Source organism: Heteronotia binoei, chromosome 19 (assembly GCF_032191835.1).
Source record: "Heteronotia binoei isolate CCM8104 ecotype False Entrance Well chromosome 19, APGP_CSIRO_Hbin_v1, whole genome shotgun sequence".
NCBI classification, from domain to species: Eukaryota; Metazoa; Chordata; class Lepidosauria; order Squamata; family Gekkonidae; genus Heteronotia; species Heteronotia binoei.
The window spans coordinates 4,312,020-4,329,745 of NC_083241.1; the positions used below are offsets into that span (position 1 = coordinate 4,312,020).

At 47.4% G+C, this 17,726-nt stretch overlaps 1 protein-coding gene across 1 annotated transcript in view; it reads left to right on the top strand.

Annotated features, from left to right (window-relative positions):
* The window catches only part of MEGF11 (multiple EGF like domains 11), a 495,160-nt gene that overhangs the window by 602 nt on the left and 476,832 nt on the right, over positions 1-17,726 (top strand).

Sequence of the window (17,726 nt, forward strand, 5' to 3'; positions counted from 1 at the left end):
TATTGGTTTCTTATCTGATTACATATGGTAAACCCATTCTCACCAAATAAAGATATACATCCACTGTGTTCCACTGTATTTCTCTTTTAGAATAGTGTATCAGAAATAAGTCTCTGATATTATACAGTATGGCAGACAGAACTATGCTCAGACGGAACTATGCTTAGAAAAGGATATTAGTTTAACCTACACTTGAGGGGTATATATCCACAGCATTCTAATGCATTTTTGTATTAGCATATGAGTAGAGTGGAGTAGACTTATTCTACAAAAAAATGCTGTTATTTTAACCCTTGATTTAGAGGAGAGCAATGGAACATAACAACAGACTCTAGTTTTTCACACTTAGGAGGCCTGGGGACATGGACATCAATCTCCAAGTCTGACATTTATTGCCTTGGCTGTTTTTTCTGCTCAGTCAACCCAGGTTGAAAATTGCCAGACTCCAACTTTTTTTTTTAATCTTCTAAAACAATTTTTACTATTTTGCATACTAGTTCACTGCCCACTCTCTATATATGTAGGGCCGCTAATTCCACCCCATACTGTTGTCTGATGAAGTGTACTTTTGAGCACATGGAAGCGTACATCGTGAATAAAACTTTGTTGGTCTTAAAGGTGCTACTGGACTCCAACTTCGTTAGGTAGTGTGATGGAGTTTTATCCCACTCCTAGGAGGACATTTCTTAAAATGGGCACATGGAAACAACAAAAAAAAATCCTCTTTGACTGTTTGAAAGGAGTGCATTTACAAGGCTGTGTGGCGAACGATCAGTCTTCCCAAAGATGGCTCATTAGAGGAACCTGTCTTCTGACTGAGGAGAGGTCAGAAGCTTGTTTATTCCAGGTCTTGGTGAAATTCTTGTATCCTGGCTAGGAATCAATGTTGTCTTTTAAAAACTTTGATTAAGTAGGAAAGAACTTCAGCTATACAGGGGGCACTAGACTGTGTAAATGAGATAAGTATAAAGGTGTACATGTCACCCCTTCTCCCACCTCTGAATCCTTACCAAATTATTGCAGAGAAGATAGCCACACCCTAAAACCCCCAAATCTCTCAATTTGGGTTGCAGCGAGATTATTTTACATAGGCATCATTGTGTGAGCCTCTTGTGACTTTATTAAATCATCTGTTTTGTTATCTCTAAAGGTATCGTGTTAAGGCACCTCTGAGCATTCCAAAAAATGTATATGTTTCAAACTCTGTCCTGTTTGTTCTGGAATTTATTCCGTGCATAACACTATTTGTTCATGAGTTATCCTTTTCAAGGCTGAAAGCTGTAAGCTTGGTGAAGCAATGGAACTATGGATGTTTGCACCCTAACAACTGAAAAGCAGACGTAGTGTTTCATGTAGGGCAGTGTCAATTGCTAAGGTTTCACTAGGTGGTACAGATTTTGACACACACTAGGGTGTGCCAGTGTGTTTCCTGGCACCCATTTTTAATCCCCAAACTCTCTTCCATAAATCAAAGATCATTCTAGGCTTTCCTGGACTTCCTTGGAGCTGGAGGGGTTTCTAAAGAGCCCCCCGTTAGAATCAGCTGCCTCCATTGGAGGCTGCTTGGTTGGGAGAATCCAAACACTTTGTGGTTGGTCTCACCTCTCATAGCAGCCATTTTGTGGCCATGCCCACCTTACATACATACGTGTCATTCAGTTGCAACCAGCTTATGGTGATCCCAGAAAGGGGTGTTCAAGGCAAGTGAGAAGCAGACATGGGTTGCTATTGCCTTCCTCTGCAGAGTCTTCCTGGGTGGTCTCCTATCCAAGACTTATGGTGACCCCCGCAAGGGGCTTCCAAGGCAAGCGAGAAGCAGAGGTGGTTGGCCATTACCTTCCTCTACAGAGTCTTCCTTGGTGGTCTCCCATCCAAGATGCATGGTGACCCCAACAAGGGGCTTCCAAGACAAGCGAGAAGCAGAGGTGGTTGGCCATTACCTTCCTCTGCAGAGTCTTCCTTGGTGGTCTCCCATCCAAGATGCATGGTGACCCCAACAAGGGGCTTCCAAGACAAGCGAGAAGCAGAGGTGGTTGGCCATTGCCTTCCTCTGCAGAGCCTTCCTTGGTGGTCTCCCATCCAAGACTTATGGTGACCCCAGCAAGGGGCTTCCAAGGCAAGCGAGAAGCAGAGGTGGTTGGCCATTGCTCTTCTCTGCAGAGTCTTCCTTGGTGGCCTTCCACCCAAGTACTGGCCTGCTTAGCTTTTGACATCTGACAAGATCGGGCTATGCCATGCTACCTTGCCTTCCCACAGCCGTTACTTATTCAAGATTTCAAAGGTGGGTACAGCTCAGCAAGGTTTGGTATCCCTTCTAAGGAATGAAACCTGGAAAAGCCATGCTTAGCAATCGATGGCACTGTCCAATGTTTTGAAAGAGAGAAGTTTTTTATAGAATCCTTTCTGTGTTGTGGAAACTGGTGTGCCCAAATTTGTCTGCTTTTAGCTTGCTTCTCCACTTCAAAAACAAAAAAGGAGGCACCTTAAAGGCTAACAGATTGATGCACCTTGGGGCACTTTAAAGGCTAACAGATTGATCTTTTTTCTGAAAAAATTTAGTCTTGGTATTACAAGAATCTCTCCCCACTGCAGCAACAGACTAACTTGGTTGTATCCTGGCTGGAATTCTTCTCCATTTTGGTGCTGGCTGCAGTAAATACAATTTCAGGACTGCCCTGATGATCTGTCATGTTCTTCACTTAACTGGAGCATTCCCAAAGTGCACATGGAGTCATAAATGGGTGCCCTTTTGTGTCTGAAAGTGTCAGTCACTGAAGGATGCCACATGCGCTCCCTGGGCCCAGCAGGGCACTTCAGGGCATGGAGCCTGCAGTGAAAGAGGAGGAGAGATCCGGATGAAAAATGACTGAACTCAGCACTGCTTTTTAAATGGTAGTTCCATCTGGCGTGGGGTATGAGGAAGGCCTGTCTGTGTGGCTACAGGGCACATGTGAGAAGGGGAGGGTAGCTGGTAGGGTTTCCCAATCAGGTGGGGCCTGGAGATCTCCTGGAATTAGAACTGATTTCCAGACTATAGAGATCGGTTCGCCTGGAGAAAAGGGCTGCTTTGGAAGGTGGACTCTATGGTCTTATACACTGCTGAGGCCCCTCCCCAAACCCTGCCCTTCTGAGGCTTCAACCCCAAATCTTCATGAATTTCCCAACCTGGAGATGGCAGCCCTAGGGGCGGGGCTTGAGGCAGGTGGGACTTTGAAATTCTCCGGAGGATGTGACTGAATTTAGTTTTAGTAGCTGGGCTGGCTTGCACAGAGGGCCCCCTCCCCCTTTGCCCCAGCCTTTCTTGCAAGCTACAGCTCAATTTGCATGCAGCCACTTGAGAGGTAATTATGGTTTTGCGGAGACTTAACAAAGCAAGGAATGGAGTATCCTGGGAGGCATGAACAATCATAACCAGGAAATGTTCTTTCATTCCACATTCAAGAGACTTTGGGGAAATCTTAACCCACTGTCTGGCCAGGCACAGCCTAGCATTTCTGTTAACCTTAGAAAATGAAGGTAAAAACATAAAACCTAGAAGGATTTTTCCTGTAATGAGCTGGGATGTGCCTTTCCAGCTACCTAGAGAAGCAGTGGTCTCATCAGAAATCAGTCAATCTTTAAGGGTTTCCAGGAGAGCCAGTTTGGTGCAGTGGTTAAGTGTGTGGACTCTTATCTGGGAGAACCGGGTTTGATTCCCCACTCCTCCGCTTGCACCTGCGGGAATGCCCTTGGGTCAGCCAGAGCTCTCTTAACTGGGAGAACCGGGTTTGATTCCCCACTCTTCCACTTGCACCTGCTGGAATGGCCTTGGGTCAGCCAGAGCTCTCTCAACTGGGAGAACCGGGTTTGATTCCCCACTCCTCCACCTGCAGCTGCTGGAATGGTCTTGGGTCAGCCAGAGCTCTCACAGGAGTTGTCCTTGAAAGGGCAGCTGCTGTGAGAGCCCTCTCAGTCCCACCCACCTCACAGGGTCTGTTGTGGGGGGAGAAGATATAGGAGATTGTAAGACGCTCTGAGCCTCTGATTCAGGGAGAAGGGCGGGGTATAAATCTGCAATTCTTCCTCTCCTCATCTGAAGAAGTGTGCATGCACACGAAAGCTTATGTTCTGAATAAAACTACGTTGGTCTTAAAGGTGCAATTGACTCCTATTTTGTTTTACTACTTCAGACCAACACTGCTGCCTATTTGGATCTAAACTAAACTAAGGAAAGGAAAAGGAAAGGTCCCCCGTGCAAGCACCAGTCGTTTCCAACTCGGGTGACGTTGCTCTTACGTTTTCACGGCAGACTTTTTTATGGGGTGGTTTGCCATTGCCTTCCCCAGTCATCTACGCTTTCCCCCCAGCAAGCTGGGTACTAAACTAAATGCTGTGGCTAATAGCCACTGATGGACCTCTGTTCCATATGTTTATCCAGTCTCCTCTTGAAGCTGGCTATGCTTGCAGCCGCCACCACCTTCTGTGGCAGCGAATTCAGTGCATGCGTAGATGCCCACATCTGTGCTGGTGAGAGCAGGAAGCAAATGCCAACTGGTCCTTCTGTTGTCTCCCAGCCCTCCCCTGCAAATATGTTTCAGAGTCTCCCCAAAGCATTTCCCCAGCAGAAAAGCAAACATAGTAATTAAGAGAGCAGAGCGGACCTGTTAAAATGTATTTTCATGCAAGTGGCTTAAACCAGACCTGGATGATTGGCGGGTGGTTCCAGATCTTTCTAGGGATAACAACTGAATATCTTTTGCATTTACAGCTCTGACTCAGATCTTGCAGTCATAAAGGGGGTCTTGGGAATTAGTTGGAAGGAAAAAATGAAACTGTGGGAGAGCATTCAATACTGTGGAGGAACTAAGAGCATTGATATAACAACCCTCAGCTAGGGATGCCAGCCAGTTTGGTGTAGTGGTTAAGTGTGCAGACTCTTATCTGGGAAAAACAGGTTTGGTTCCCCACTCCTTCACTTGCAGCTGCTGGAATGGCCTTGGGTCAGCCAGAGCTCTTTTATCTGGGAGAGCCGGGTTTGATTCCCCACTCCTTCACTTGCAGCTGCTGGAATGGCCTTGGGTCAGCCAGAGCTCTCTTATCTGGGAGAACCGGGTTTGATTCCCCCTCCTCCACTTGCACCTGCTGGAATGGCCTTGGGTCAGCCATAGCTCTCTTATCTGGGAGAACCGGGTTTGATTCCCCCCTCCTCTACTTGCACCTGCTGGAATGGCCTTGGGTCAGCCATAGCTCTCTTATCTGGGAGAACTGGGTTTGATTCCCCACTCCTCCACTTGCAGTTGCTGGAATGGCCTTGGGTCAGCCTTAGCTCTTGCAAGTGTTGTCCTTGAAAGGGCAGCTTCTGGGAGAGCTCTCTCAGCCTCACCCACCTCACAGGGTGTCTGTTGTGGGGGAAGTAGATAAACTGCTCTGAGACTCTGATTCAGAGAGAAGGGCAGGGTATTAATCTGCGGTCTTCTTCTTCTCCAGGTGGGACCTGGGGATCCCATGGAATTACAGCTCCTCTCTAGACTACGGAGACCAATTCACATGGGGACAATTGGATGCTTGGGAGGGTGGACAGTATGGCATTGCACCCCACTGAGGTCCCTGTCCTCCCCAGACTCCATCCCCAGATCTCAATAAGTTTTCCAATCTGAATCTGACATCCTGACACCCCCCCCCCCCAAATCTACATCTGGTGGGGGGGGGCGTGATGATCTTACCCTAAGTAGTGATTTTAAATTTTGGCTTTATGTTTTTAAATCTGTGTAGAGAGAGGTAAAGCTGCAGTACTGCAGTCAAACTCTCTGCTCACGACCTGAGTTCGATCCCCGGCAGAAGCTGAGTTCAGGTGGCCGGCTTGAGGTTGACTCAGCCTTCCATCCTTCCGAGGTGGGTAAAATGAGTCCCCAGTTTGCTGGGGGGGAAGCGTAGATGACTGGGGAAGGCAATAGCAAACCACCCCGTAAAAAGTCTGCTGTGAAAATGTTGTGAAAGCAACGTCACCCCAGAGTCGGAAACAACTGGTGCTTGCACAGGGGACTACCTTTACCTTTTTTTTTTAGATAGATTCAAGTGGGTAGCCTGAAGCAACAGAACACAGTTTGTGTTTGTGGCATCTTTAAGACCCACAAAGTTTTGTTCTGGGTATAAGCTTTTAAGTGCATGCGCACTTATACCCAGAATAAAGCTTACCTGGTCTTTAAGTTGCCACTGGATTCATATTTTGTTCTGTTTAATTCTATGTGTTATTTATGTATTTTATTCTATGTGTTTGATCCGGGGGGGGGGGGGGTTGTAGAAAAGCCCAGCAGGAACTCCTCATTTGCATATTAGGTCACATCCCCTGATGTCACCATTGTTTCACACAGAGCTTTTTTTGTAGCAAAAGCCCAGCAGGAACTTATCGGCATATTAAGCCACACCCCCTGACACCAAGCCAGCCAGAAACTGCATTCCTGTGCGTTCCTGCTCAAAAAAAGCCCTGGTTTGATGTATGTTTGCAAGCCGCCTCAAGCTATGTAAGGAACAAAAGCGGCTGTTTTTTAAAAAAAATATATAGATAAACGCTCCCAAGGATTCTAGTGTCGGAGTGCCCTCACAAAAGGTGCTGTTCAGCATGGTGGAAAGCAGATGGAAGCTTCTGGAAGGGGAAAAGCGGGACGAGGATCTTTAGGCTGGAAAAAGCATAGCAGGTCCTGGTGAGTCACCTGGGCTTGTATCCTTGCTTCCGTTTGCCCTCTGCAAGAAGATCCTTTCCTCTGGTGTTTGGGCCTTTTTATCTCTAGCGCTGGCTGAGTGTGCTCCCCCAGAGAGGACTGAAACGAAAGCAGAGGGACACAAACGGAAGCAAGGCTCAGGATCCGAGCCCTGGAAGGGGATGGGGGGCGGGGTTCAACATTTGAAAAAAACAGCCCCCCTACACTTGATTTTAGCCAAAAGGCTGAAACGTTTGAGTCCAGTGACACCTTTAAGATCAACCTTTATTCCTGGCGTAAGCTTTCCTGTGCATGCACAAACATGACCGTGCACGTGAAAGCTTATACCAGAGCCCTGACTAGGATAGCCTAGGCAAACCCAACTGTGTCAGATCTTGGAAACTAAACAGGACCAACTCTGGCAAGCACTTGGATGGGAGACTGTAGTGCCAGGGTTATGTTTTAGTGGCCTAAGTTCTACAGGATTTCCCATCTTCTGGTTGCAAGCCCCAGGGTGGAACCACCAGCTGCTAGGCATTAGACCTTGATTGCCAATTAGAGGCTGGTGGGCTCATAAAAGAGGAGATTTCTCTTCCTAGTTTGAGTCTTCTGGGCTGCTTGCTGAGGCAAGGAGCTGTGGTGACCGGAGGGTCAGTAAGAGTGTTCTTGGGAATCCGGTGGATTGGGCCAGACCGTTCCAGAAGGGGAGTGCCTGTGGAACTCTGAGCCTTTTAGCTCTCTGCAGTTGGTCTGAGGGTCAAGGTAACTAGACAGCTTTGAAAGCTTTTGTTATTTTGTTACATGGTGTTGGGAAAATACCTGTACTATCAGAATAAATTTTGTTTAACCTTTTGTTTGGTGTAATTGGCTTGCAGAAGAGACCAGTGCCTTTCGGCCCTCCCCAGAGAGTGTGTGAATGTCATAAACACCTCTTTGGTCATTGCGAGATGGTTTAATTTAATTTAATTTTTTTATTTATAACTCGCCCTATCCCGCAAGTGGGCTCTGGGTGGCTTACAACATTAAATTTGCCGATGATACTAAATTGGGAGGGGTTGCAAATATAGTAGAAGACAGAAACAGGATACAGGATGACCTTGACAGGCTGGAAAACTGGGCTAAAATCAATAAAATGAATTTTAACAGGGATAAATGTAAAGTTCTGCATTTAGGTAGGAAAAATCCAATGCATGGTTATAGAATGGGGGAGACTTGTCTGAGCGGTAGTCTGTGCGAAAAGGATCTAGGGGTCTTAGTGGATCACACGCGGAACATGAGTCAACAGTGTGATGAGGTGGCTAAAAAGGCAAATGCAATTTTGGGCTGTATCAACAGAAGTATAGTGTCCAGATCACGTGATGGGATGGTATCGCTTTACTCTGCTGTGGTAAGACCACCTGGAGTATTGTGTTCCGTTTTGGGCACCACATTTTAAGAAGGATATAGGCATGCTGGAACGGGTCCAGAGGAGGGCGATGAAGATGGTGAGGGGTCTGGAGACCAAGTCCTATGAGGAGAGGCTGAAGGAGCTGGGGATGTTTAGCCTGGAGAGGAGGCAGCTGAGAGGTGATAGGATCACCATCTTCAAGTACTTGAAGGGCTGTCATCTAGAGGATGATATGGAATTGTTTTTTGTGGCCCCAGAAGGTAGGACCAGAACCAATGGGTTGAAATTAAATCAAAAGAGTTTTTGGCTCAACATTAGGAAGAGCTTCCTGACGGTTAGAGCAATTCCTCAGTGGAACAGGCTTCCTTGGGAGGTGGTGGGCTCTCCTTCCTTGGAGGTTTTTCAACAGGGGCTAGATGGCCGTCTGACAGCAATGAAGATCCTGTGAATTTAGGGGGAGGTGTTTGTGAGTTTCCTGCATTGTGAGTTCCCTGCATTGTGCAGGCGGTTGGACTAGACGACTATGATTCTGTGAACATTAAGAAACCTTACAAAACAGCAAACAAACTACATCCAAACTAGATAATCTCGTAATTACAGAAATGACAAAAACCATGATCCACATCATTGGCAGCAAGTCATAGACCACATACAGGCCAGTAATAAACATAAGCATAAGGTGCTGGGGGCAGCAGTTATTTCAGGGGACACCCACTGGAGCAATTAAAAACCTGGCATCTTTCAGGCCCTGCGAAACTTCGATCCCTCAGGGGAAACAGGGTGGATTGGGCCTGGGAAAATACCTGTCTGGTGGCAGCAACCTTGGGGGAAGGTGGAAGAGCTTTGCCTCCCTCTTGGAATTAGTCTTTAAGTGCCCTGGTAGTGAGTTCCTAAGACTGGCCTCCTTGCAGGGAACCGGAAGGTGGCTAGAGGGACTACTGGTCACCACAGAGTCTTCCTTGGAATACCAGCAATTGGGAGGACACTGGCAGGTTTTATTCAGCTACCTGTCTAACTATCCTCTATGCCCCCAATTGGGGTCAGTCGCCAGAGGTTTTCATGACTTCCAGGTGTGCGTGTGTGTACACACACACACACGAGAGAGGCAGATACGTACATATGCACATATAAAAATACAAAAATGTGGTGGTTGGGAATCTTATGACAGAAATAAACTGGGTTGGGTCTTAAAGGTTCCACTGAACTCGATCTTAGTTTTGCTGCTTCTGAGCGACACAGCTGCTCACCTGAATCAGTATTTATTTGTAGTCTGCCTTTCTCGCTGAAACTCGAGGTAGATCACAGAGTTTCACAGAGATCACAGAGGGGTGCACAAGAGCCTTAAAGATTCCAGATACGGAATCTTGTGCCCATCTTTAGCGAAACCTCCAGCAGAGTGGAGACCTTACCCAGTCCAGTGGAGATGAGGTCCCAGAGCCAAGATTCGATCGCTCTTCCCTAATGGCCACGGACGCTTAGCAAAAAGCATGCTTCTTTGTCTTTAAAGGCTTCTTGTAGGACTGACCTTAGGAAGATAATAAGCAGCCAGAAAAAGCCCTGTTTCATGGTTACCTTAATCGCTTCTGTGCGCAAAGGCGGCACCCTGGAGAAACCATTGGGAAGACTCTCTCCCAGGATCCTCAGCTGCTGCCATGAAAGAAATGTCAAAGGGAGATTCTAGCATGAAATTACCAAACTCCAATTTATCAGCAAATTTGATTTGGCTTGTTTAGGGCTTAACGGAGAACGTTTTTCTCTCCCACTATGGGCTTTAAATTAGTGTAGCACAGCTAGAAAGATATTGTCGGGCTGCTAGCTACTTTTGTGAATGGTTGCCGCGCTTATCTGGTATACATTTTGGGCTAGGCTTGGTGTATCGTAGCCTCTGGGCCTTGCTCTTCGTGATAATTTCTTTGTGTGGGCTTGTCCCTGATTAAAAAAGAATGCCAACTGAGAATACGTCTCCAGCAGCTGATAAATTAGGCTGTACTCTTACGCTGTGAGAAATCGAAATTCTGTCACTTCTGTCCCTTTCGGTCATGTCTTTCCACAGTGGGCAAAGACTTCTTTCTTTTGCCTGGGATATCCTCTGGAAGAGAAAGTTGGGCTGCCGTGTTGGTCTGGGCCAGACCCCCAAACAAGAATGAAATCCACGTGCTGCCCTTTTATTTTGTTGTTGTTCAGTCACACAGTCGAGTCCGACTCTTTGCGACCCCCTGGACCAGGTCATGCCAGGCCCTCCTGTCTTCCACCATCCTCCGAAGTCTGCTCAAATTTGTGTTAGTTACATCCATAATGCTGTCCAGCCATCTCATCTTTTGCCCTCCCCTTCTTCTTTTGCCTTATGTCTTTCCCAGCATCAGGATCTTCTCCAGTGAAAATGACCCGTAATGTTGTGCAAGGTCTTGAGCCCAATAGGCAGGATGTTAACAGTTTTAAGAAGATAGAGGGGTGAAAAGCAGGCTATGGTGTAAAAGGCTTCATAGGGTTCCCAGCCTCTAGGTGGGTTAAAGGCAAAGAAATATGGGGAACCCTAGCATATGTAAATTAAGTAATGAAGACACTGCAAAGATGGGGCTTGGAGATCTCCCGCCAGGGGTTGAATTCTAACAGGCGCTCCTTTGCCTATTAGGCCACACACCCCTGATGTAGCCAATCCTCCAAGAGCTTGGAATTCTAGCAAGAGCTCCTTTGCCTATTAGGCCACACACCCCTGATGTAGTCAATCCTCCAAGTGCTACCAAGGCTCTTTTTTGTAAGCTCTTGGAGGCTGGCTACATCAGGCCTACTATGCAAAACTACTCCTGCTAGAATTCAACCCCTGTCTCCCGCTATATCACCTGTTCTTCGGGCAACAGAGATGAGTTTGCCTGGAGAAAATGGCCACTTTGGAAGGTGGACTCTATGGCATTCTACCCCACTGAAGCCCCTCCCCAAACCCCGCACCCCTCAGGCTCCACCCCCACAGTCTCTGGGTATTTCCCAGTCTGGAGCTGGCAACCCGAAAGCTTAACTTTATTGCTGTGGTTATGGCTTGTTCTCTGAGCAGCTTTGTTCAGTCAGTTGCCATTTTGCTTAATTGCCGAAACCATCTGATGTCCAACCAGAATTCTCCAAAAGCCATTCTTTTAATGGCCTCTTCCTTTTAAAATATATTTTTAATTGCTGCCTTTGTGTTTTATAGGTTATTTTAGCTTCAGTTTTAACGTGGATGTAGTTGGTTGTATAATGTTTTGCTTTTAATTATTAGATGGCTGGAGGGCACTGATTGGGCAGAAAGCCAGGGTATAAATTTCATAAGTAAGTTTTTAAGGTGGAAGAGGACTCTGGTTTTGTGCTTGCTGGTGTGACAGTAACTTCCATAGGGAAGCAATGGTTCCCTTCCTACCTCCAAACCAAGACAAACTGGAGATGTGGACTTGAAGTGTTTTGGGCTGGTTTCTTTTAAACCAGGAGTGTCAAACATGTGGCCTGAGGGCCAAATCAGGCCCATGGAGGGCTCCTTTCAGGCCCCCAAGCAAGTTGTCTGAAGAAGAAGAAGATATTGGATTTATATCCCACCCTCCACTCCGAAGAGTCTCAGAGCGGCTCACAATCTCCTTTGCCTTCCTCCCCCACAACAAACACCCTGTGAGGTGGGTGGGGCTGGAGAGGGCTCTCCCAGCAGCTGCCCTTTCAAGGACAACTTCTGCCAGAGCTCTGGCTGACCCAAGGCCATTCCAGCAGGTGCAAGTGGAGGAGTGGGGAATCAAACCTGGTTCTCCCAGATAAGAGTCCACACACTTAACCACTACACCAAACTGGCTCTCCCTCTGCTTCCTTCTCCGTCTCTCTTGCTTCCTTCTGCATCACAGCTTGCTTTGCAAGGCTTGTTCAGTCGCCCAGCAGAGTTACTGAGCCAAGCCTCTCTTACTTCTGTTGGCTGAGGCTCCTCCCTATCCTGGTCCCCTGGGGAAGGAAGGAAAGACCTAGCACTTCCCTTGCCTAGTTCACTGGATTGCATGGAAGAGATACAAAGAAAGCACCATTAAAACCTAGGGTTGCCAATCCCCAGGTGGGGGCAAGGGATCCCCTGGTTTGGAGGCCCTCCCCCTGCTTCAGGGTCATCAGAAAGCGGGGGGAGGGGAGGGAAATGTCTGCTGGGAACTCTGTTATTCCCTAGGGAGATTTATTCCCATAGAAAAACATGGAGAATTGATCTGCGGGTATCTGGGGCTCTGGAGGGGCTGTTTTTTGGGGTAGAGGCACCAAATTTTCAGTATAGCATCTAGTGCCTCTCCCAAAATACCCCCCAAGTTTCAAAAAGATTGGACCAGGGGGTCCAATTCTATGAGCCCCAAAAGAAGGTGCCCCTATCCTTCATGATTTCCTATGGAAGGAAGGCATTGAAAAAGTGTGTGGTCCCTTTCAATGTGATGGCCAGGACTCCCTTTGGAGTTCAGTGATGCTTGTCACAGCCTTGCTCTTGGCTCCACCTCCAAAGTCTCCTGGCTCCACCCCCAAAATCCCGAGATATTTCTTGAATTGGACTTGGCAACCCTATTAAGACCGACAAGCGCTAATGTTTTGGTGCCAATGTTTTAAGATTGTTTTATTTTAAGTTTTTTTAAAAAAATATTTGTGTTTGTGTCTTTATAAAGTTTACATCTCTGCTACCTGGTGTTACATTTTATGACACACATGACCCAGCCCGACAAGGTCTCTGTTTTGTATGTGGACTAATTTTGCTATTACCCGTGTTCCTGCCTGGCTCATTGGAGCTTTTAGTCTGAGCTTGTGGTCTGGGGAGCATTGGGTCGTAGGATCCAAATCCGTGCCGCTCTGCTCCAATCATTGCCCCCTGCTGGTTTAAATGATCCAATGGCACCCAACGCAGGATCCATGAACTGTATATAGTTGGCCCCATTGACCCAGTAAATCAGTCGTCTTCTAGTTCAGCCACTACCATGCTGTAACTAATAAAGAGAGCTATGACCACTGCAACCATGTTTCCTCCTTGCATTGAACCCACTGGCCCACATGACACATGAGTTTGACACCCCTGCTTTAAACCTCCACTTCACAGCTGAATTTCTAAATCAGGAGTCCCCAATGTGGTGCCCTCTGACATCTTTTGTGGTGCCCACCAAGTGCTTTTAGAAAGCGGATGGGACCAGGTGGGGCTTCTGCCCAGCAAGGTTTTTGATTGGCCACCAGAGAACTATTTGCACAGATTTTTATAGAATGATCCTTTGGTTGCAGCAGCCGCCACAGCACAAGGATCTTCACATGGTGACTGAAGGTAAGCGGTGGCGGCCATTTTGTGGTTGGCTCCACTTCCTGTGGCAGCCATTTTGTTTCAGGCATTTGTGGCTGCGCCCATCACACTGTCAGAATTCCAAAGGTGCCCACAGGCCCAAAAAAATGTTGGGGACCCTGTTGTACACCAGCTGTCTATTAGGGTTTCCAGCCTCCATGGGGGCCCTGAAGCTCTCTTGGACTTACGGCTGATCCAGATCACAAAAATCAGTTCCTCCGAAGACATCTAGAAGAAGAAGAAGAATTGCAGATTTATACCCCGCCCTTCTCCCTGAATCAGAGACTCAGAGCGGCTTACAATCCCCCATGTCTTCTCCCCCCACAACAGACATCCTGTAAGGTGGGTGGGGCTGAGAGGGCTCTCACAGCAGCTGCCCTTTCAAGGACAACCTCTGCCAGAGCTCTGGCTGACCCAAGGCCATTCCAGCAGCTGCAAGTGGAGGAGTGGGGAATCAAACCCGGTTCTCCCAGATAAGAGTCCGCACACTTAACCACTACACCAAACTGGCTCTCTATGGCATCACATCCCCCCTTCCCCAAACTCTGCCCCCTTCCCATGCTCTGCTTCCAGATCCGCAAGACTTTCCCAACCTGAAGTTGACAAAACCCTACATCTGATCCAGGGATGGGCTTTTAAGAACAGACTTCTAGCTTATTATGTAGAACAAAGTTTGAGTCCAGTGGCAACTTTAAGACCAACAAAGTTTAAATCATGAAAGCTTCTACCCAGAATTAAGCTTGGTTAGTCTTAAAGGAACCACTGGACTCCAGTTTTGTTCTGTTGCTCCCGACCAACATGACAACCTCCCCGAGCTTATTATATACTGTGCATAAATCATCTTAAGCCCCTAGTAGCATTCCAAAGTTCATTATGCTCAGATTATTTATTTTGGGGATGTGGATCACGCAACAAGCAAGCGGGCAGGTGAAACGTGGGTGGAAACACAGCCGCCGAAAGGCCTGGCCGAGTGGAGGAGGCACGCGGCAAAGCAAAACAGTCCACATCCAGCCCAGGAATACAATATTGATTTTTGTGTGAAGGAAGTCAGCAACCCAGAGACCCAATCAAGGAGAAACAAAAATTAAATACCAGAATTGATTGGTTGCTCTGGCCAAGATGACTGTGATACTTAGGGGGTAATAAATCAAGCGCAAAAGATTGAGTTAGGGGGAGGTCAAAGGAAGCAAACAGGATCATAAAATAATAATCCAGATGGCTGGGTTTTTTTCGTTTTCGTTTAATAAAGAGTGGTCTCAATTTGCTTTGTTTTTGCATGTATTCCCTTTGCTAATAAGATGAGGCCATATTCAAAGTACGGTAGGAAGCAACAAATGTTCAGTTCAAGTTAGCTGTCGCTTTACAAGAAAGCATTATGAGGCACTCCAAGTAATATTATGTATATTGAACCTTGTTGTTAGCCGCCCTGAGCCTGCTTCGGCGGGGAGGGCGGGATATAAATAAAAGGTATTATTATTATTATTATATTTGTAGGGTTAAATCCTGCACCCATGCTGGTGTGCGAATAGATTTGTTTGCCTTCAAATTTAAAAGCGTTATTCTTCCACTAAACCGGGGGTCCCTGACCATTTTGTTCCTTTTGGAATTCTGACACGGGGTGGGGGACACAACCACAGGATAGCTGCTGCAGTAGGTGGAGCCATTCACGTTCCCAGAGAAAGTTCGAGGGCAGGGAAGGAAAGGGGTAATCTATATAATTTATGTTAGGGATGTGGATCATGCAGCAAGCAAGAGGATATATATATATACACTGGGAAAGAGAAGTGTGGGAGAGAATAAAACCAACACTGCAGAGGCAACTGCAGCTGTTATTTTAATTTGTGCAGCCAATCAGAAGACCCTGAAGGGCAAGAGTCCCACCTGCTCCTGTTCAGTTTCTGCAAACTCTTGGCAGGCACCCTGGTGCCCACGGGCACAATGTTGAGGAACCCTGCTCTAAACCTAGAAGGCACCGTCTCCCCATCTACCCCCCCCCCCCCAAAAAAATCTTGCCTCTGCTGCTTTAGCTGGGAAATCTCCATTGGGTGTCAGTTTGGTGTAGTGGTTAAGTGTGCGGACTCTTATCTGGGAGAGCCAGGTTTGATTCCCCATTTCTCCACTTGCAGCTGCTGGAGTCACCTTGGGTCAGTCATAACTCTGTCAGAGCTGTTCTCTCAAGAGCAGTTCTTTCAGAGCTCTCTCAGCCCTAACTACTTCACAGGGTGTCTGTTGTGGGGGGGGAATGGAAAGGAGATTGTAAGTTGCTCTGAGACTCTGAGTGGAGGCAGGGTATAAATCCATCTCCTCCTCCTTTTGAGCTCCCTCACCCTTTTCTCTTGCCCAGTGGAGCTAAGTATAGCTGAGTATAGCTTGCCCAGTGGAGCTAAGTATACTGAGTATAGTATATTGTCATTTCATGCCAATTTTAGCTGAGTATAGCTGCTCAGTGTCATTTCATACCAATTTTGACATAAATGGCATTAAAAGAAATTCACTGGTCCAATGAAAACATTCCCAGCGACCCTACCACCAAGCAAGCACTTTCACCCTGACTCAGGGAAAGGGGTTATTACCACCACTTAGGTCTTTTCGTTCAGACCTGCGACACGACAGAGCTCCAATATAGTCTGTGTCTTAGGGAAGTGTGGAAGCCTGAACCTTGAAGAAAATAATTTTGTGCTTGACAAGAAGCGATCGATAGAAACATGCCATACGGGTAACTATTAAACATTGTGTCAAACGTGGCTGTGCCCAGAGACGGTTGACTTAATTAACTTGTTCGTTGAGGCATTTTTATCTCCCTCTCCTCCTCAAGGGGGAACCCGAAGCAGCTCCCCCCAACCCCCAAAGAGAGTCGAAATATTTCAGATAAACGAAATACAATTTACGCATTGAAACAGGAGGCGAAACCCTATGAGTACACTTGACCACATCTTAGTCCACTATGGGGACTAAGAACCAAGGGGCCATAGCTCGTGAGCTTGTGCCCATGGCTATGCCCAGGCCTAAGGCCCTGCAAGAGGAGGAAAGCAGAAGGTGGAGACTGCCCCGAATTTAGCCCCCTCTGCCATGGAAATAGGAAAGCCCTTTGCCTGCTATTGGTGGGCAGTCCCCTGCCGATGCTCACTGGAGCGGTGGGGTAAAATAGGAAGGGAGAGATCGACATCTATCAATGTGGTGATGTCATTTCTGGGCAGAGACCTGGAAGTGACATCAGTGTGTCAAACAATGCTGGTTTTGTAAGCCTCCATCCCCCGCAATATATTGCAGGTTGCCACCAAAGGGCTAACAACCCTACATGGAAGTGTGGTGGGAGGCCTAGGGTCAGGCATGCACTCTCAGTCTAACCTACCCTCGCAGTGTTGTTGTGATAATAAAGTGGAGGTGAGGAGACCAATGTAAGCTGCTTTGTATCTCCATTGGGGAGTGTGATGGATCACATGGTTTGGAGGCCCTCCCCCCCACTTTAGTGTTATCAGAAAGGTGGGGGGGGGGAGAATGTCCATTATACCTTATGGAGAGTGGTCCTCATGGGGTATTTTGGAGAATCAATTCGTAGGTATCTGGGGCTCGGGAAGGGGCTGTTTGAGGTAGGGCCACCAAATTTTCAGCATAGCATCTGGTGCTTCTGCTCAGAAAGCCTCCCAAGTTTAAAAAAGGTTGGACCAGAGATTCCTATTCTATGAGCCCCAAAACATGGTGCCCCCATTCTGCATGATTTCCCTTGGAGGGAAAGCGTTTAAAAGGAGCGCAGTCCCTTTAAATGTGATGGCCAGAACTCCCTTCAAAGTTCAATCATGCTCTTCACACCCTTGCTCCTGGCTCCACCCCCAAAGTCTCCTAGCTCCACCCCCAAAGTCTCCTAGCTCCATCCCCAAAGTCCCTAGATATTTCCTGAGTTGGACCTGGCAATCCTGGTGACAGAACAGGCCTGCTTTGAACATATGAACATATGAAGCTGCCTTCTACTGAATCAGACCTTTGGTCCATCAAAGTCAGTATTGTCTTCTCAGACTGGCAACGGCTCTCCAGGGTCTCAAGCTGAGGTTTTTCACACTTCTTTGCCTGGACCTTTTTTTGGAGATGCCGGGGATTGAACCTGGGACCTTCTGCTTACCAAGCAGATGCTCTGCTACTGAGCCACAGCCCCATTCATGGCTCTCCAGGGTCTCAAGCTGAGGTTTTTCACGTCTACTTGCCTGGACCCTTTTTTGGAGATGCCAGGGATTGAACCTGGGACCTTCTGCTTCCCAAGCAGATGCTGTACCACTGAGCCACCGTCCCTTCCGCTTTGACTTACAGACCCTGCTCTGCTCACTCCTCCTTGGCACTGCCAACTCCTGGAGGGCTTTACTGCTTCCTTCCG